Here is a 22,589-nt window from a genome sequence, read left to right as displayed (position 1 = left end):
CTCATTCACAGTGGGTGTTGTGTTAGGGCAGGACTTAGGAGGAAAACCAGCATCTTCTGAGCTGCAATGTAGACTTGATTCTGGAGACAGGACAAAATGAATGGCTGATGTACAGGACAAAATGAATGGCTGATGTAATTTTTAAGCAAGAAGCACATGCAATAGGAAATGAATGTGGCAAACACACCACTCTGCTGGTGTGAGGAGGCAAACAGTGGTCCAGACAAAATTTTCACAGAGATCCTGGAAATCAGTGAGCCATAGAAGAACTAAGATAAGAGAGCCATAGAAGGGCTAAGATAAACTGCCCAATAGCTCTTTCTGACTAGAAAACTTAATGCATCCAGAGAGAAGAACTGTGAAGGCCTGGATGAAAGTATAAGTCGAGGCAGACTTAAAAACTGGCTGAACTTTGAATGCACTCTCCAAACTACACATAAATATACCAGCAAAGTGTATATGCTTCACAGAATTGAGGTATCTGAGTATAACGTCTTCCCAAAATATTAGCTGATCACTAAGCTATGCAGCAACACAGGAGATTTCAGTCAGGCTAGAAAATAAAAATAAGATTTAGTAAAACTGTGGAGAATCACAGTGACTGCTCACACTAAGACAGATTCAGCTAAGTCGTGGGGTGAAACCATCAGGATCAGGTATTACTAAAATATGTACTATAAAACATAAAAATGTCCATTTTCCAAAAACAAAAAATCCTAGAGACATTTAAAAAAATATGACCAATAATCAGGATAAAATACTGTCAGTACAAACTGATGCAAATTGGGCTAAGTTAGGTCTAACAGGAAACATTTTATTCAGCTATTATATATGTGTTCATAGAATTGAAGTATGTATGATAACTTAGAAAAAATGATCACAATGACTTAACAAACAAGGAATGTAAATAGGTTAACAGCACCTATTTACAAAGTCTAACATAAAAATTTTAAAGTTGAAAATTAAAATAACCAACATGAAAAATTTACAATATGGATGCAACCACATTTGCAAAGGCAAAAAGTAAAGAGTGCCCAAATGTGAGTCAGTACCCTTGGATTGGGGCCAGCATTTAAACAGCTTTGAAGTCATCACTCTTGTTCTTGCAATAAGGAAAACCTTAGCAAATGAAAAATCAATGATGTGGATCAATCAGAGAACTGAGGTTGTAGGGCAAGCAACCAGTCTGAAATCTGGAGAGACAGGCAAATCCGTCGTCACATCTGAGACCTGCTAACCTGGTGCAGATGCTGCCAGAGCAGTAAACAGGGAGAAACACCCACATTGTTAGAGGTTGAGTGTGGACTGGTATGAGAATGAGAAATTACTGGGGTCTGCAGTGTTGGAGAACCCAATTTTATAGGTTTTACCTCCAGAAACGGTGCCAGGATCTTATAGTGAAAAGCAGGAAAGATCCCTGTGTGGCTCTGCCAAAGTCAGGGAAAGAATAACCCCTGTGAGATACTCCTGAACATTCTTTATAACAAAGACCTACTCCGCAGGGAAAGATGTTCTACCACAGCCTTATCCCACCTGAGGAAAGAACATTTCTCTGACTCCAAGACCCTGCAGCCTTCCAGTCTCGCATAACGGGGAACAGGAAAGCTGCACCCCTGGAGAAACTGTTGAAGGACACAGGCAAGAGAAATGCATTTGGTGGGCGCTCTGGAGAAACAGCTCATTCTAGAACTGGGCAAGAAATGTAGAAGATAATGTGTGTGAAACATCTTGGAGTGTCAAAAAGCAAGGAAGTGCTCAAATACACAGTGACGGGAGCATGTCAGAGGCATAGAGGAGTCAACTGAAAGAACTGCCACTGGCCAAGGCAGGAATAACCTGAGCAATAAAATAAAGTAGTATTAGATTATAAAGCCAAATATAAAATAAATATTCAAGAATCTTTTACTCTTTATTATGAAAGTGAATGATTGAATAAAGAAGGAAGACATGAAACATCTGTGCATTCCAAGTAACTTATGTAGATAATCGTGTCTCAAGAAGGTGGAATACAACTCCTAACTCTTTAAGTGTGGATTGTTTACATTAAATTCTCACCTAAAAGTACAATTTGGAAAGGCAGGTGAAGGAAGAGTGACTTTAGCATGGAGGAATCAGACAAACACCATCAGCCAAGTGATCAAGGTTAACATCAACAACGAAAAGTCACATTGATAGTTAGTACCCTTGATATGGTTAGATGGCACTTTACCTCTGTGGTCTTCCTCCCAAAACTTCTAAACACAGTCTTAATCATGAGAAAAAAAAAATCATACAAGTTCCAAAAAAGGGACATTTAAAAAAATCTGACCAGGATTCCTTAAAACAGGATCACAGCCACCAGGAGCCTAAGGAGACATACCTACTAAATATAACACATTCCCCTCAGTAGGACTCTGGGGCAGAAAAAGGACATTAAGCAAAACCTTAACACAGTATATACTTAGTTAATAATAAAACGTATCAATATTGATTCATTAATTGTAACACATTTACCCACAGTTAAGTAAGAGGTTAATAATGGGGAATAAATATTCTGCCTACATAATTTTCCTACAAATTAAAAATTGTGCTAAAATTATAAGTTTATTTTTAAAAAGTGTGAGTCATGTTAAAAGACTAAGGGTGCTAGTCTAAAGGATTCCCCAATGCCCAAAACTGGAACAATTTGAGCAATAAGATAAATAATACCATAATGCATTAAAAGAACTCATATTCATATTAATATAAATAATTAGTGGAAAAAAATATATATGGGAGAAGAGATAGCTTTCTTTACAGAAGAATTCAAACTGATAAATGCAGAAAGAATGCAAGAAATTGGAAAATCTTGGCAATGCAACAATTATTACTGTGACTTTAAAATAGCACAGTAATAATTGTTGCATTTTCAAGATTTGATAATGGATGCTAAAATTAGTGGATAAACACTGAAGAGAAAATAAGATATTTGCATAATATAATCTTTTAGTACCTCCACAAAGATATTTAGTAGTTACCAAAGGAAAATATTTATGGTGGGAAACTTTACCAAACACCATCTTGTACAAATGATTTAGTTTAATATAAACAACAAGACATATCGACATTACATGTGCTCTCAGGTATTATGAATTTAGATAATTCTTAGTTTTGTGACATTCATGCCAAAAATAATAATCTCAATCAAATCCTAAGAAAGCATCAAAGAAACCTGAACTGGAAGACTGTTAAAATAACTGGCCAGTCCTATTCAATCAAAAAGTGGGCAAAGGACATGAACAGACACTCTTCAAAAGAAGATATTGATGCAGTCAACAAACATGAAAAAGAGCTCAGCATCACTGATCATTAGAGAAATGCAAATGAAAATGACAATGAGACACCATTTCATACTAGTCAGAATGGAGATTATTAAAAAGTCAAGAAACAAAAAATGCTGGTGAAGCTGTGGAGAAATAGAAATGGTTTTCACTGTTGGTGGAAATGTAAATAAGTTCAAACATTGTGGAAGATAGCATGGTGATTCCTCTAGGATCTAGAACCAGAAATGTAGAAATGTCATTTGACCCAGCAATCCCATTACTGGGTATATATATCAAAAGTATTATAAATCATTCTATTATAAAGATACATGCACACATATGTTTATTGCAGCACTATTCACAATAGCAAAGATGTGAATGGAATCAACCGAAATGCCCATTAGTGATAGACTGGATAAAGAAAATGTGGTACATATACACCATGGAATACTATACAGTCATAAACAGGAATGAGATAATGTCTTCTGCAGGGACATGGATAAAGCTGGAAGCCATCAACCTCAGCAAACACAGGAACAGAAAACCAAACACCTCATGTTCTCACTCATAAGTGGAAGCTGAATAATAAGAACACATGGACACAGGGAGGGGAACAACAAACACTGGGGCCTGTCATGGGGGCAGGGCAGGGAAAGGGAGAGCATAGGGACAAATAGCTAATGCATGCGGTGGGGCTGAATACCTAGGTGATAGGTTGATAGTTGCAGCAAACCACCATGGTACACGTTTACCTATGTAACAAACCTGCACATTCTGCACGTGTATCCTGGAACTTAAAATAAAATAAAATTTAAAAACAAACGAACAAAAAGTGTCAAGACCATCAGACTGGGGAATGCAACTATGGGCGCTAGTGGGAAAATGACAGCTTTCCTGCTAGGACACTAATCCATCAGCGTCATGTTCACAGACCTGCATTCTAACTGTTAGGTGAGCTCAGAATACTTATCATTGCTTGAATGTAAATGCTATATCCTCAGGGATAGCGCACCCTGACAGGGCATTGTCTCAACATTAGCTTCTTAGCTGAATTTTACATAATCTATTTCAGTGTTCTATTTCATTGCATCAGGGTAATACATTAGCTAGGAAGATCAGTGGAGTTCACAAAATTGCCTCGAACAAATCTCTTGTGAAACATCTTGCAATAAATTGGTAATTTGGTAAGATCACGTGGGTAGTGATGAGAAAAGTGGCATTGCAGTAAGTAAAGACAAATCCACATCCAGCATAGGTATTAATTCCAGCAAAGACTATCAACTCCTCCACAGTAGAAAGGTGTGATGTCATCAAACAACCAAGTGGCTGACTTGTCTTAAAAGATGGCACCACAGCAAGATCACATCTCCAGTCTCTGCTCCTAATGATTGAATAAGAAGCAGCATGAAAAGCCATGTTAGCCTTGCTGATAAGTAATGTTGAGTCCATTTATAACTTTCATCTCTGACTCTTTTCATACATCTATTTTGCATATACTATGGTATAGATACTCTAAAAATAGTTTTGTGTACATTTTTACATTTCTTAACAAACGTTATCAAAATTATTAATATTGTTTGTTAATTATCTTAATATAAAAATCTCTCAAAATAAAAAAAATTATTTGTATGATTTGACATCAGAAATGTATTAATATCAGGAATATTTCCTGATGTTTAGAAATTTTTCTTGGGGGGCACATGCACGGTGCTCACCCCTGTAATCCCAGTGCTTTTGGAGGCCACAGAGGGAGGATAACTTGAAGCTAGGAGTTTGAGACCAGCCTGGGCAATATAAAGAGTCCACCTCTATGATAGATATTTGTTTTTAACTGCCATTTTTTGATAATAAAAAAGACATGATACATTATATTACACTGATTCATTTCAGAGAGCTCAGAGCTGAATTTAGTAAGCAAATATAGTACCCAAACCACTTAGGGTTTCTATGTCATCCTCCAATATATTACATGACTGTGGTCACTCACCAACCTTTTAAAATTTCATATATAGAAGAACAGTGTTATATAGAGTAAGCAGCATTGGACTGAGTGGGAATAATAAAACCCAAGAAAAGCTTTACTATGTGATAATTAGTCATAGGTTCTCCTACATTTGTGAAACCTACAACAGTAAGATATACATGAGGCTTTTGGGAGAATAAAGTAATATACTTCGTTTAAAGCATTTATAAATTAAAAGGAACTGTAATAAATCGAGAGTTCTGTCTAAAAGGCATTAGCAAATGTTTTAAAACTATGTGTACTTGTTTGCATAATTACATACAAATTTATGAAAAAAAATGCTTGTCCAAACCCGAAATAGCCTACTTTTTAAATTGCCAGTAAAATAAGTTGACATGTCAAATATATGTTTCAAAATGTTAAATAGTTTTAAACAAAATTGTAATATGAAGTTTATACAAAGTCATACGAATGAAAACAAAAAACGTATTAATCACTCTCACTTTCCAAAAACAGCGTAACACTTTATATACATTATGACAACTGTGTCTTTTACAAATTTGCTATTTCTAGTTTACATTGTGATTTATATTTTTTAATTTATACTTTAATAACATATCATAACAGTATGTGATTGGAAATCATTACATTAGTAAATCAATCAATAGGAGAAACAAAACAAAACTGAAAACCCTTAAATGAAATAGTAAATGTGATTTTACCAGAAAAAATAAAGTTTAAAATTTAGTAACTTCTGATGACAAATATTTCTTCAGTAAGATTGTGGAAGTTTCTGAGGCTAATCTAAGGAATATAAAAGATCTCCGATTTTTTATAAATGTGCTTACAGTACTTTATAAGGACTTAATAAATACAAAACATAAAAATTGAAAACTATTAACAAAGGATCAATACAAACTAGTTTTATTCTGTTTTATGAAAATTAGCAAGGAAGCACTGGGTTTAATATTTTAAGTGTAAATGTGGTAATAACTCAGTTTATAAACTATGATAGGAATTATTGTCCACAAACTATTTAGTCTGAGCTTCTGAGCATGATCATATCATCATGTTTACAAAAGAACTTCAGTTTTGAAGATGAAGTAATTAATGAACTAAACTATCTGGTTGAAAATTAAATTAATTCTTCAGAAGAAGTGTATTTTAACAAATAGGATCTTAAAACTATTAGAGCAATAAATTGCCTCAGATAATTTTAATCAAATTTTAATAATATTTCAATAAAAATCAAATCATTCTGATTACATTTATGTTAAAGGATGCATGACATGTGCATGCTTGCATAATTTCCTAATTTGGAAAGCTTTATGTGTTGCAAAAGCACCTGAAAAATAAAAGCCTATACTCAGTCATTTGAGAATATTTTATTCTGCCTGATCTCTATTAATTTCTATATCTCAGTTTACAGAAGTCTCCCAAGAAGAGCAAAAGGATTCAAAACTATTAATAAGTAACTCATCAATATCTACCACTTATGTGAATAAAACAATAGGTATAAATTATTTAATACTTCAATGCATGTTGTTATACAAATATTTATTCATGTTATAAATAATGTTCCCATAGTTGACTCAAAACTATCTGCAGTTAATATTTTCTCTCTTAATTATGTTTACCTTTGTTATTCTTTTGAATTCATATGTAACTAAATTACCTTTGAGGCATCCCAGAGAACTAAACTTCTTAGCAACATTTCTATGAAAATTTGTTTGGTGATGCATGATTTAAGTGGCATGGGAATTTTATTCAATTGGATCTAAATATGAGCAAATGGCTCTAAAAAACTCCCTTTACTTGAATTATAATATTATTTGGAAAGCTAGTTATTTTTATATTTAATTAAAACATATGTCATTTGATTAGCAGTCCAGAACATACATTGAAATACACTACATAAAATAATAATTGATCAATATCAATAAATTGCTTGGTTGTGAAGAATGCTTCTCTGTTAAATTCTAAAGAAATAAGTTAATACTAAAACACTCTACTCTATGAACCCTTCATCATATGGTTGCCTTAGGGCATCTAAATCTAAGTTGCACGAGAGCAGGGACTTATCTGTCATGTTCTTTGATATATTCCAATTACTTGGAAAAGAGGCTGTAAGAATTAAATAAATCTCTTCCTCAGAAGACATTCAGTGTACAGGCCATCTATGTCTTCCAATCCCCGGGTGTCACACAAGGTCATAAACTTGATTCTGATCATATTTCTTTAGTCTGTAACAATAAATTTGATCATTGAAGTAAATATTAAAAAATGAAATTTCAAAATGTCAAGAATATTTAATGTTTACACATTTCTTTAAAGGAAGTGTGTTCAATAAAAAAGTTGTAGAATAATAAAGTGTCTAAATGTTGAATAAACAATATCACAATGAAAAATATGTGTTTGTGAGTGTGTGTATGTAAAGAAAGTAGTTGGGTTGTTTGATGAACGTATACACTTTGAAAGAACAAAGTACAGTGGAGACACTATAAATAAGATAAAATACAAAATATTAAAATAATTTTTTCAGAATTATTAAGTTTAGAATATGAAATGTTAAGAACTAAGCACAACATTTTTTCTGAGTTCTGCTTGAAACATAAAAAAAAACTAAGAAATGGATAGGTCTAGTGGATAATCTATATGTTAACAGATGGTAGAGAAGGAAAAAAATGTGCTTTTCTATTTCGCTTCTATATTTTTCTAATTATGAAGATAATCTTCAGCCTGAAAGAATAAAACATAGTTTTGTACGTACAACTCATGGTTAAGCAGGAGTTGGTAAGAGTTCACCACAAGTCTTCAAGTAGATCAAGTCCCTAGCCGAGATGAGTTAGACTGAGGTGCAAAGGTTTGCAAAAGTGACTTCAGGTCTAGATACCACTAGCATTTGAAGAATCATGGAAATGAGAGCTTTTACAGAAGAGTTAAGATAGACAAATATCATGCTTTTTCAAAGAAAAAAGTTGTAAAGGCCAGATATAATTGCTAGGATTTATATCAGTCACATATTTATGTTGTTTTAATTTTTATTAAATTATTTAGATAGTTTGTAAGGTTAGCTAGTGAAGAAAGTCTAACTAGATTCTAAATATCATTCGTTCAAGCTATAAAGAAAATTACTTTTCCTTTTCTTTAGGGTTTTGGATAAAACATATAGAAATTTAGTATAAACATACTGTATTAAATTTGCTGGTAAGTTTTGCCTAAAATAAACAGTTATTATGAATATTTGAAGGTTGGTAGTCATAGATTTATTAAAAGGACATTACCTAATGACAATAAAAATACTGAAATCAAGGACTCTGTATTTGGCCCTATCTTAATCTATAGTTTAATCAATTACTTAGATCAAGATATAAAATGCAAGTGTATCACAATATTAAATTTGAAATAATAGCTAATATGTTGGATAATGGAATCAGTGGAAGCAAGGTTGAACATGACAGCTAGACTAGACATTAGCTCAATGAATAGAGACACTGTTTATCTTTGTACAGGTCTCTTTTTTAAGATTAGACAAAAATCTATTTAACAAGGAAAGGGATAATATATGTTTATTATCTTCACATGGATGAAGAACTATCTTGTAATTATTACTTAGGGATCAAAATAGCCTATTTATAAAATGATAAAGTTAACAATTTTATTAATAGTAAGGTTCACATGACAAAGGTAGCATTTCTGCAGTTATTTTTTATTTTATTTTTCTTTTTTTTTAAGATGGAGTTTTGCTCTTGTTGCCCAGGCTGGAGTGCAATGGCACAATCTTGGCTCACTGCAACCTCTACCTCCTGGGTTCAAGCGATTCTCCTGCCTCAACCTCCTGAGTAGCTGGGATTACAGGCGCCTGCCACCACACCCAGTCAATTTTTTTGTATTTTTAGTAGAGACAGGAATTTCATCATTTTGGCCAGACTGGTCTTGAACTCCTGACCTCAGGTGATCCACCCACCTTGGCCTCCCAAAGTGTTGGAATTGCAGGCGTGAGTGATTGCGCCCAGCCCAGCAGATCTTAACGCAATTTAACATAAAGTCAAAGTATGGCCTTCAGTTGGAAGCATTTATTGTAAACAAAATAACACACTGAGAAGATTGAAAAATCGTTGAGGAACAAGAAGGCAAATAACAAGTGAAAATATTAAACAGAAAGAAATTACACAGCCAACAAGCATATTTAAAAGTGCTCAACATCACTAATCATTAGAGAAATGCAAATCAAAACTACAATAAGATACCATCTCACATCAATCAAAACGGCTATTATTAAAAAGTCAAAAAATAGCAGATGCAGGTGAGGTTGTGAAGAAAAGGGAATGCTTATACACTGCTGATAGAAGTGTAAATTAATTCAGCCATCGTGGAAGCCAGTTTGGTGGTTTCTCAAAGAGCTGGTGACTACTATTTGACCCAGCAATCCTATTATTAGGTATATACCCAAAGGAATATAAATCATTCTGCAATAAAGATACATGGATGCATATGTTAATTGCAGCACTATTCACAACAGCAAAGACAGGGAATCAACTTAAATGCCCATCAACAGTGACTGGATAAAGAAAATGTGTTACATATACACCATGGAATACTATGTAGCCATGAAAAGGAACAAGATCATATTCTTTGCAACAGCAGCAATATGGATGGAGCTGGAGGCTGTTGACCCAACTGAACTAACACAGGAACATACTGCATGTTTTCGCTTGTAAGTGGGGACTAAACATTGAGTATGTGTGTACATAAATAATGAAACAACAGACACCAGGGCCTACTTGAGGGTTTAGGTGGGAAGGAGGCTGAGGATCAGAAAACTACCTATCAGTTACCATGCTTATCATCCGTGTGACAAAATTATCTGTGCACCCAACACCCATGACACACAATTTACCTTATAACAAACCTACACATGTATCCCTGAACCTAATTTTTAAAAAAAGAAAAAAAAAATGAACTTGAAATATCTAGTTCAGAGAATCAGAGATATCTGGTGAAGTATGAGTTCAAACAAGGGAAATCTAGATTTACATTTTAAAAATTGGAAATCCTTTCTAATCTTTTAATATATGTAAGTCTAGAGGAAGAGTAGGGATAAATATGTAAGTAGCAGAAAAAGGCAGAATGAATTGTAAGTCATAAAGAAGAAAATTGCTACAAAATGAGTGGAAAGAACATGAAGTTGTGATAGCGATCCTGGTTGATAAATACAAATCATGAAGTAATAGAAATTAAGTCAAATGGTTATTAGTAAATATGAATACGTTATGCTATGAATAATCTTCTAGATGATAAAACAAGCACAGAGAAAACAGAGATGGGAAAGTAAGAAGCTTGCTTAGGATACAGAAAATGGTTCAAATTGATTACAGTTTTGCTAATAAAAGGTAATAATCAAAAATATCTACTTTATTTTATTTAAAGAGGTGATATGATTTAATCTATGCTTCATAAAACATAATCTGGCAGTAGTGTTCAAGACAAAATAAGAGCCTATTACAATGATGCGGGGGCAAGACAGTAGTACTAGGAATGGTGGTAGTGGCATAATGGTAGTTAAAGACATCACAAGGTAGAGTTAACAGAACTCAGCAACTAAATGACTAAAGATGAAGGCAGTTCAATAATGTACTATTATATTCAAAAAAAGAAGGTCAGCGATGCTGGACGGAGAAGGGGTGATATCATCAATACAAATAGGGTAGAGGAAAGGGCCAACAGGTGAAACAGGAAGCATAATGACACTTTTGCACACACCAAGTCTGCAGCACCTCTCACATATTAGAGAAGTATCTGTATATCCCAAAGAATATTTCAATTCATACAGACTTCTGTCACCACTTAGTTTACTTCATGTAGCTATGTTTCACTTTATACAATATGCATTTTTCTAAATCAACATATGTACATTTTAAAATTACGTGTAAATAAGCTTTAGGAAAATTTTCCAATATTTATTTTAGTGTCATTACCTTTCATTGTATTTTATTTTTAATTTGTTTCTGTAGGTTTAGGGGATACAAGTGCAGTTTTGATACACGGATATTTCCTGTAGGGGTAAAGTCTGGGTTTTTAGTGTATCCATCATCCAAATAGTATACGTTGTACCAATTCAGTAATTTCTCATTCCTCACCCCTCCCCCAACTTCCTACCTTTTCAAGATTCCGTTATTATTCCACTCTCCATGTTTTTATGTACCTTTAGTTTCCACCTATAAGTGCTAACATGCAATATTTCATATTATACTATATTATATATTATATTATTATATATAATGCTATGTATTATATATGTTATATATTATATATGATGTTATATGATATGTATAATGTTATATGTAATATGTAATGTTATATATTGTATTACATATAATGTTATATATAATAATGTGTTTTATGTATATATAAAACATTTTATTTATTCAATCATCGTTGATGGAGACTTAGGTTGATTTCATATGTTTGTTACTGCAAATAGTGCTGCAATAAACATGTACATGAAAGTATCTTTTTGATACAATTATTTCTTTTGGGTAGACACTCAGTAGTGGGATTGCTGCATTGAACTGTAGTTCTACATTTAGCTCCTTCAGAATTCTCCATGCTGTTTTCCATACATGTTGTACCAATTTATGTTCCCAGCAGTGTCTAAGTGTACCTTTTCTGCCACATTTTTGGCAACCTGTATTATTTTTAGCTTTTTAGTAATAGCTATTCTAACTGGTCTAAGATGCTATATTCTTGTGGTTTAATTTTGCATCTCTCTAGTGATAAGCGACGTTGAACATTTTTCAAATTCTCGTTGGCCATTTGTATGCCTTCTTTTGGAAACTGTGCATTCATATCCCTTGCCCACTTTTTAATGGGATTATTTGTTTTTCTCTTGTTGAGTTTTTGAGGTCCTTGTAGATTCTGGATATTAGTCCTTTGTCACATGCATATTTTACAAATATTTTCTTCCATTCCGTAGGTTGTCTGTTCACTCTGTTGATTATTTCTTTTGCCATGCAGAAGATTTTTAGTTTGAGTCCCATTTGTCCATTTTTGGTTTTGGGGGTTGTTTTGTTTTGTTTTTGAGATTGAGTCTCACTCTATTGTCCAGACTGGAGTGCAGTGACAACATCTTGGCCCACTGCAACCTCTGCCTTCCTGGTTCAAGCGATTCTCCTGCCTCAGCCTCCCGAGTAGCTGGGATTACAGGTGCAGGCCACCACGCCTGGCTAATTTTGTATTTTTTTAGTGGAGACAGAGTTTTGCCATGTTGGCCAGGCTGGTCTTAGCATCCTGACCTCAAGTGATCTGCCTACTTCAGCCTCCCAAAGTGTTGGGATTATAGGCATGAGCCACCATGCCAGGCCTGATTTGTTCATTTTTTTTAATTGTTGCATTTACATTTGAAGTTTTAGTTATCAAAGTTTTGTCTAGGCCAATGTAAAGAAGAGTTTTCCTATAAATAATTTTATAGATTTTTATATGAAAGATTTTATAATCTCAGGTCTTATATTTGTCTTTAACCCATCTTGAGTTAATTTTGTATATGGTAGGCGATATTGGCCCAGTTTCATTCTTCTGCATATGGCTATCCAGTTCTTTGAGCATCATTTACAGAACAGTTTGTCCTTTCCAAAGTATATGTTTTTGTCAACTTTTTCAACAGTCAATTAGTTGTAGATATGTGACTTTATTTCTGGATTCTCTGTTCTGTTCCATTGATCTGTATGTGTATTTTTATACCAGTGAGATACTGCTTTGCTTACCATTGCCTTGTAATATCATTTGAAGTCTGATAATGTAGCACTTCCAGCTTTGTTCTTTTTTCTTAGTATTGCTTGGTTATTTGAACTTTTTTGGTTTCATATAAATGTTGGGATTGTTTTTTCTAATTCTGTGAAAATTAACATTGGTATTTTGATAGGATTTGCATTAAAAGTCTAGATTGCTTTGAATAGTGTGTTCATTTTAATGATATTGTTTCTTTCAATCTATGAGCTTGGGATGATTTTTCATTTGTTTGGGTCATCTATAATTTGTTTCATCGGTGTTTTGTAGTTTTCCTTGTAGAAATCATTCACCTCCTTGATTAAATGTATTTCTGGGTATTTCATTTTGTGTAGTGAATGTGATAAATAGTGGTTACTTCTTGATTTGGTTCTCAGCTTGATTATTATTGGTCTATAAAAATGCTACTGATTTTGTACATGCATTTTGTATTCTGAAACATTGCTGAATTCATTCATCATATTTAGGAGTCTTTCAGAGAAGTCCTGAGATTTTTTAGGTGTAAGTTCATATTATCAGCCAACAGAAATAACTTGATTTCTCATTTCCAATGTGGCTGTATTTTCTTCTTTTTACCTTGCCTATTGCTCTGGCTAAGATTTCCAACACTATGTTACATAGGACTGATGAGAGAGGACATCCTTGTCTTGTTCCAGTTCTTAGGGGAAATGCTTTTAGCTTTTCCCTCTTCCGTATGACATTAGTTGTGAGTTTCTTACTTATGTCTCTTATTATTTTGAGGTATGATTTTTCTATGCCTAACTTGTTGAGAGTTTTTATCATGAAGGGGTGCTGAATGGCAGTAAATGCCTTTTCTGCATGTATTGAGATGATTATATTTTTCTTTTAATTTTAATTCTGTTTATGTGGTAAAATGCATTTGTTGATTGCATATGTTGAACACTTCTGGAATTGCATTCTTGGAATAAAGCACAATTAATTATGGTATATTTTCTCTGTTATGAGCTGTTGGATTTAGTTCGCTAGTACTTTATTGAATATTGGTCTATAGTTTTCTTTTTTTCTGTTGTTGCATTCTTGCCTGGCTTTGTTATCAGCATGACACTGGCTTCATATGACGAGTTATGAAAATTCCCTCATCCTAGATGTTTGGAAATAGTTTTTATAGATCTGGTACAAGTTCGTCTTTATATTTGGCAGAATTTGGCCCTAAATCCAACTCATCTTGGATTTTATTTTTGTTGAGAGATTTTCTTATTGCTGATTCAATTTCACCACTCATTATTGGACTTTTCATAATTCTATTTCTTCCTGGTTCAATCTTGGAAGGTTGTATGTTTCCAGGAATTTATGCACTTTCCCTAAGTTTTCTAGTTTGTGAGCGTAGAGATGTTCATAGCAGTTTCTGACAATCTTCTGTATTTCTGTGGTATCAATTGTAATATCTCTTTTTTCATTTGGAATTGTGCTTATTTGAATTTTCTCTCTTCTTTTCTTGGGTGTCTAGCAAGTGGTCTATCCTTTTTTAACTTTTCAAAGAATGAATTTTTCATTTCATTGATTCTTTGGGGATTTTTTGTTTCAATTTAACTTAGCCCTACCTGAACTTTATTATTTCTTTTCTCTGCTACCTTTGGGTTTGGTTTGTTCTTGTTTTTCTAGTTCCTCAAGGTATGACATTAGGTTTAATTTGTGGTTTTTTTGATGTAGGTATTAAACACTATAAAAATTCCCTCTTAGCGCTATTTTTGCTGTATCCCAGAGGTTTTGTTATGCTGTTTCTCCATTTTCATTTGTTTCAAAACCTTTTTAAATTTCTATCCTAATTTTGTCATTGACACAAAGATTGTTCAGAAGCAAGTTGTTTAATTTCTATGTATTTGTAGACATTTAAGAGTTTGTCTTGGAATTGATTTCTACTTTTATTCAATAATAGCCTGAGAAGACAGTTGATATGATTTTGTTGGTTTTACATTTAATGACACTTGTTTTGGAACAAAACCTATGGCCTATCTTAGAGAATGTTCTATGTGCTTATAAAAAGAATATATATTCCACAGTTGTTTGGTAGAATGTTCTTTAAATGTGAGTTATATTAATTTGGTTTAATGTTCATTTTATTTGCAGTGTTTCTATGTTGATTTTCTCTTCTGATGATCTGTTTTGTGCTTTCAATGGGTGTTGAAGTCCTCCACAGTATTGTATAACTATCTGTCCATTTTCTTTGGTCTAATAGCATTTATTTTATGAAGCTGGGTGCTCTAGTGTTGGGTGCATATATATTTAGGTTTATGTCTTCTTGTTGAAATAATCTTTTTATTATTATATAATAATATAATAATAATATTCATTGCCTTTTTTTAACTGTTGTTGATCTAAAGTTTGTTTTATTTGATATAACTATAGCTATTCCTGCTCACTTTTGTTTCCATTTAGGTGGAATATCTTTTTCTACCTCTTTGTTCTGAGTCTACAAGGGTCTTTACCAGTTGGGCTGGTGTTTTGGTTTGGTTTTTTTTTTTTTTTTTTCTGTAACCACTGCCTCCAGGGTTCAAGCAATTCTTCTGCCTCAGCCTCCCAAGTAGCTGGGATTACATCCAGCCACTACATCCAGCTAATTTTTGTATTTTTAGTAGAAACGGGGTTTCTCCATGTTGGCAATGCTTGTCTCAGGTGACCTGACCTCAGGTGATCCACCCCCCTTCGGCCTCTCATACTGCTGAGATTACAGGCGTGAGCCCTGTGCCCAGCTGGGGCAATATGTTGTTTTCCGTAAACAACATATTGTTGAGTTTTGTGTATGTGTGTTGTTTTTTCTTTTTTTAATTTATTTCACCAGTCTATATCTTTAAGTAGAGCATTTAATCCATTTACTTTCAAGATTGATATGTGAGGCTTTTGTCCTGTCATAGTATTAATTTTTATCTAGTTGCTTTGCAATCTCATTTGAGAATCATTTTATAACACCCATGACTTGTATACTTTTGTGTGTTTTCATGATGGAGAATATCAATCTTTCCTTTCTATGTTTAGTACTCCCTTGAGCATTTCTGGTATGGCAGGTCTAGTAGTGAAAAATTCTACCAGTGTCTGCCTATCTGGGAAATACTTTATTTCTCCTTTCTTTATGAAGCTTGTTCTGGTAAGATACAAAGTTTAGGATTGAACAGTTTTTGTCCTTAAATACCTTTCAATTCTGTATTGAAAATGGCCGGGCGCGGTGGCTCAAGCCTGTAATCCCAGCACTTTGGGAGGCCGAGACGGGCGGATCATGAGGTCAGGAGATCGAGACCATCCTGGCTAATACGGTGAAACCCCGTCTCTACTAAAAAAAAAATACAAAAAACTAGCCGGGCGACGAGGCGGGCGCCTGTAGTCCCAGCTACTCGGGAGGCTGAGACAGGAGAATGGCTTGAACCTGGGAGGCGGAGCTTGCAGTGAGCTGAGATCCGGCCACTGCACTCCAGCCTGGGCGGCAGAGCAAGACTCCGTTTCAAAGAAAAAAAAAAAAAAAAAAAAGAAAATGTAATTCCAATTTCTTCTGGCTTGTAAGGTTTCTGTTGAGAAGTCTGCTGTTAGTTGGATGATGTTTTCTTTATAGATAACCAGATGTCATGCTTTTGCTTATTTTAGGATTTTCTTCTTCATGTTGACATTAGTGTGATGACTGTGTGTCACAGTGAGCTCCTTCTTGCAATGTAGTTCTCTGGAGTTTGTTGAGACGCTAGTGTCGGGATGTTTAGTTCTCTTGTTAAACTAGAGAGGTTTCTCTCAATTATTTTCTCAAAAAATTTTTAAACTTTTTGGATTTTCTTCTTCTTGGGAATACCTATAATTCATAGATTCAGACATTTCACACAGTCCCCTGTTTCTCGTAGGCTTTGTTCATTTTCAATTATTTTAAAATTATTTTAAATTCACTTTCTGTCTGATTAATTCAAAAGTTCTGTCTTACAGTTCTGAGAGTCTTTCTTTTAGTCTACTATATTGTTTAAGTTTTAACTATATTTTGTAATTCCTTTAATTTTTTTTTTATTTCCAGAAATTCTGTTTGCTTTTTCTTTAAAGTATCTATTTCTTTAACAAATTTCACATTCATGTTTTGAATTTATTTTCTATTTTTTTTTTGTTTTGGTTTTCAGATTTTCCTTGGATCTCTTTGAACTTCATTACAATGTATATTTTGAATTATTTATCTGGCATTTCCAAATTTTCATTTTGATTAGGATCCATTGCTAGAGAGCTAGTGTGATCCTTTGAGAGTGACATAACACCCTGTTTTTTAATACTGCCAGAATTGTTATGGTGGTTCCTTCTCATCTGAAGAAATTTTCACTTCTGATTTTTGAATTTACTTGTTTATATGAAACATTTTTTCCTCCTTAAGGGTATGACTGCATTGTATGTTGAGTGGTGTCATTCGACTTTGCTTCTGGGTCCTTTCAAGGGGCCAGGGCTCTGTATGAACTCCTTGCTTACAGATAGCCCTACAGTGGTGGTCTTGTCAACTGATGGTTGTAGTACCAGTGTAATCAGTGTGTGAGTAGACTCTCAGCTTCCTGCAGAGATGGGGAGGTGGAAGTCTCAAGAAGCTTATCTCATTCCCAGCTCTGTGCACTTATGTCAGCATATTTTTTACTGGGTTACTGTGTTCAACCTCTAGGCCAATAGATGACACTCATATGTAAGAGTTGGCTGCAATCATAGCCATAGGATATATGTTTGATCTTTATTTGTGGAAACCTTCCCATACCTCAGTTTATGGACTGTTCTCTGGAAGGCATAGTGGCCTGGCCTTCTCTCTCATCCCCAGAGAGGGGTGAAATTAGGAAGAGCTGTACTAGGCTGGTCCACTCTCAGATCCCTCAATGACAGGCAGAAGCATCATCCGTGATGAAGGTGGCAGGGGAGTAGCATACACTGTGTGAGATTTCCTTGGATTAAATAGCATTAGTGTCATGGCTGTTTCATATGCCAGTCATAGTAGTAATGAACTAAGTGGGTGAACATGGTTAAGCCTCCTGACTAGCTGGGATGGTGTGGCCAATGGTGGTAGCTGAGGTCGCACAAAACTTTTCACCTTCCTGAACCCTGCACAGTTGTGTCATCTGATGTTCTAATGGTCTGTACAGGTTGTCCTCCTGGCCAGTAGGTGACACTTGCAGGAGCCAGGTGCAATGGTGGCAGTGGGATTTATGCTTGACCGTTGTTAAACAGGTACTCAAATGTCTCAGGCAATGAGCAGGGCAATGAAACTCGCAAGGGTCCTTCTTCAGTGTTCTGCCACCAAGGTAGATTTCCTGGAAGCCAGTGAGGACTGGGTCAGGTAAGCCTAAGTTCAGTCTTCCTAACAGTAGGCACAAGCAGCGGTCTCAGTGGGGGTCAGAAGGTAGTCAACTTAGGCAGCAGATTTCCGTGAGGTCCCCTTTGAAAACCAGGAATTGCTGCCTTGTCCGAGGACTAGGGACAGGGAGTGCACACAAAGCACTTCCAATACTGCTTCTTCTCACAGACTCCCTACCATGCACCAAGTCAGATCCAGAACTGGGTAGTGTCCAGGAGACTCCCTGAGGCCTGGATTGCCCAGCTTCTCAGTGGAAAGGTACACCACAGAGAAAGTCTCTCTTCCTTTCCACACCCTGAAGACTAACAGTTTTTTGGCAGGGCCGCAGCCTAGGCTGTTGCCTTCAGCTCCTTTAAAAGTATATAAAGTTTCTACTTTTATCAAGCTCCTGTGTTCCTTCTTGGATAAAAGTTCACAGTATGAATCTCTACTCACTATTTTGCTCTTTCTAAGTGGGTGAGGCATGAAAACAAAGCCTTCGATCTGCCATCTTGGGGAAAAAAAAACAAAAAATTTTGATGTGTGACATACATACATGAAAAGAGTATAAATTCATGCATATATACTTTGATGAATTTATAATGAATAAACTAATATGTGTAACCAGTACCAAGATCCAGAAATCAAATATCTTTATCACCACATAAGACTCCCTTGAATTGGTTTAAAAACTCCTCTCCTGAGGTGATAATTGATCTGTTCCCATTTCTAACGGCCTGCTTTTGCATGTTATATAAATGAAATAATACAGTATTTATTATTGAATGTCTTCCTCCTGCTCAGATTTATAATATTTATATATTTTGTATAGTTGAAGCATCTTTATTCTTATTACATATAATAGTTTACTTTCTGAGTATACCAAAATTTGTGTATCCAATCTACTCTTGATGGACATTTGATAGACATTTGGAAAGCTTCTATATTTTGTGTTACTAATTATGGTACTATTAATATTCTTATACATGGCATTTAGTGAGTGGTGTGTGTGTGGGGGGTGTGTGTGTGTACACAATGCACATCTATTGAGTATGTACTTTCTAACTTGAGGAGTTATTTGGTCAAAATTATGCATATGCTTGGTTTTAGCAGATAGTGGCAGCTTTCCAAAGTGGCTGTATCATTTATATTCCCACTAGCATTATTAGAGAGTTCCGGTTGCTCCATATTTTCACCAACACCTGAAATTTGTAGAGGCTCATATTTTAGCTATTTCTGCTGGTGATTTTAATTTATGGATCCCTGATGACAAATAAATGTGAGTATTTTATTCAGAATTGGCATTTCTGAGAAAAAAATAAAAAACAAAAGAAATTAGTATTTTAAATATATTTACTTAACAGTTACATATTCCATTTTATAAAGTATCTATATAAATCATTGGCCTGTTTTACTACAGGTTTTTCTTTTTACCTAAGATTTGTGTTACTTCTTTATATATTCTGAGTATGAGTCTGTTACCAGATATATGTATTGCAAGTATCTTCACCCATTCTGTGGTTTTCGTTTCATTTATTTTCTTGTGTCTTTTGAACAGACATTCTTCACAATAATGTAAGTTAATTAAAACATTTTTCTTTCTTTATGGTTTGCATTGTTTTATATTCTGTTAAAAAATATACTCCAGGTCATGAAATTGTCTTCCCATAATGTCTTCTATGGACTTTATCATTTACCTTTTATGTTTAGACCAGCAATTAATGCATAACTTGTTTTCTGAATGGTGTGTGGAAACAGTCAATATTGTTTTTAAAAATATGAATACCTCAAAAAAACAGTCATTTGTGAAAAGAGTATATTTTATATATTGTGCTGTGGTGTCACCTTTATCAATCATCTGGTGTCTGTATATACATAGAACTCCTTTTCAAATCTGTTTTGTTTTACTGATCTATTTTTTATCTTTGTGCCAAGACCATGTTGTTTAATTTTTATTGCTTTGATAGATGGCAATATTAATCTTTCAATTTTATTCTTCAAGAATGCCTTGATGTTTCCTGGACATTTGCATTTTTGTATAAATGTTAGAATTAGCTGATCAATTTACATACACATAAACAAACACACTCACATTCCCACTGATATTCTGATTGAAATTACCTTGACTCTGTAGAATTGATATTTTAAAATACTGAACCTTTCTATCTATTAACATATTATTACATTTCTTAAGATATTATTTAATTTCTTTAAATAAACAGTAAAGTTTAAATTTATTTAAATAAGCTATCTTATATATTACATTGTGTTAGCTTTATTCATAGATATTTTCCTGATTTTTTAAAAAAAACTGCTTGGTATGGTAAATATAAAAAATATATTGTCATTCAATTATTTTATAGTTTTAGATTTTATATTTTGTTTTACTCAAGATAGTGCTCAGTGAGCTGCTACTGCAGATTTTCTTTAGTTTTCATTTCTTATTTTAGAAGCTCTTCTTCCTTTGTGGATGTTTTTGGTTCCTTGATATTCTTTTTAGGATTACAAAAGGTTATGAATGCTACTATTCTCATTATACAGTTGGAGTGCAGAATTCTCTAAATGCCATGATATTAGAAAATCCCTTAGGTAAGCAGTTTCTGTCACAGTAGTCACCCTCAGGAGTGACAATGATGAAGTAAACCACCTGTATGTGTATGGCAAGGTCATGATAGATAATCTTTGTATTTTCTTTCCCCATCAAGCTGTAGCAGCTGTTTGCATAGATAACAGTGACCAGCAGTAATAATACATCCTAGCAAATTCCTTTTAAATATTAATGCCAGGAAGTAAATAACTTAATAACATATAAACAAAAAATGATGAATGCTATGAGTAATGCAAAAAGTTTCATAGCAATGAATGTTATCTGTTTGATACCTAGCTCTCCCTGAATCATCCATCATGAAAACAAGGAGTATGAACACAGAATAAGACAACATAGGAGAGTAGAAGAGAGAAAATCAAATAAGGAATCTCAAATGCAGCCTCTACCTTGCCTCCCAACCATTGTGAACACAAATTTCAATGAACATGTTGGTGAATAAGGCAAGTACATTTAATTAATTTTAGTCAAGCAGGTAAGCACAGCTTTTGTTTTGTTTTTGTTTTAGATACTGAAGGCTCTCTATACAGAAAGCAATTGTTCAAGGGATAACTGATTTATAATAATCCCTCAGTGTGCGCATGAAGAATATACAGTGATATAAGTATAGCTAGAAGGTTGTGAATTTCTCACTACTATAATAAGGATTGGTTTAAACTGGGAACACTTACAATCAAACTGTTTGGGCTTAAGTAAGATCAAATGTTATGGAACAGAATTCACTTATTCATTCTTTGATTTATTTTTTCTTGGTTTCCAATATTAATCCAGTACCTAGTCTATGTGAACAGAAAGGGAAAGGAAAAAAGGAAAGAAAGAAAAAAGGATATAAGTTTCTTGTCCTCAAGGAATTTCCATTTAGTGGGCATTAAACATTCTGATTTATAAGTCGTGAGTTGACACTGAGTACAAATATTATCTTCCTAAAATAAGCTATTGGTTAATAACAGTGAGTATATGAGAGCCTGATGTGTCAATTACAGTGGTTAAGATTTGAAAGGATATACTTAGTTGGCATGAAAAAATCTGGGACCTTTTCAACGTAATTGAGGATTCACAGAAAGTGTTCATTTCTGGTATTCTGGAGACAGTGTTATTGAACATTGGCTTTACAACATTTTAAGCGGTAAAATGTAATTTCAAAAAACACAGAGTGCCGGGTTAATAGAGGCATGCACCCTTTTTATGCAATTGTTTAACTGCAATGATCCAGAGGCTGAGTAAGGCAGATTATGTTCCTGGATCTATTCAGGGGTCCTCAGAGAGGCCCATCTATGAAAATATAAATTTGCTGTTATTTTTGTTAAATATAATTGGGAAGCTAGGATTTGAAAGAAAATATACAATTGCTTTTTGAGAAAGGATAATATTATAATATCGGATAGATAGAAAACATTCTGAATTGTAAACTTTAGGTATTCCTTCTTGTATTTCTGCTTTGAAATGAAGGGGAGAAAAGTATAGTTAAGGGTACATGTATTCCTTTGTGCCCTTTCTACATGTTGCTGCTTATCTGTAGCTTTACTTCATAAGCTCATGAAGTTGTTGCTTTATGACATGTTAATGAGCTCTTTCTATACTTTGAGTAACTTATTTTCTAAGTTATAACCTAGCCAAACTATATATATATATTGTATTTTATATAAATTATATATATATTAAATATATATA

This window comes from Rhinopithecus bieti, unplaced genomic scaffold (genome assembly GCF_001698545.2).
Source record: "Rhinopithecus bieti isolate Rb0 unplaced genomic scaffold, ASM169854v2 scaffold_16999, whole genome shotgun sequence".
Taxonomy (NCBI): domain Eukaryota; kingdom Metazoa; phylum Chordata; class Mammalia; order Primates; family Cercopithecidae; genus Rhinopithecus; species Rhinopithecus bieti.
This window is presented reverse-complemented; position numbering follows the sequence as displayed.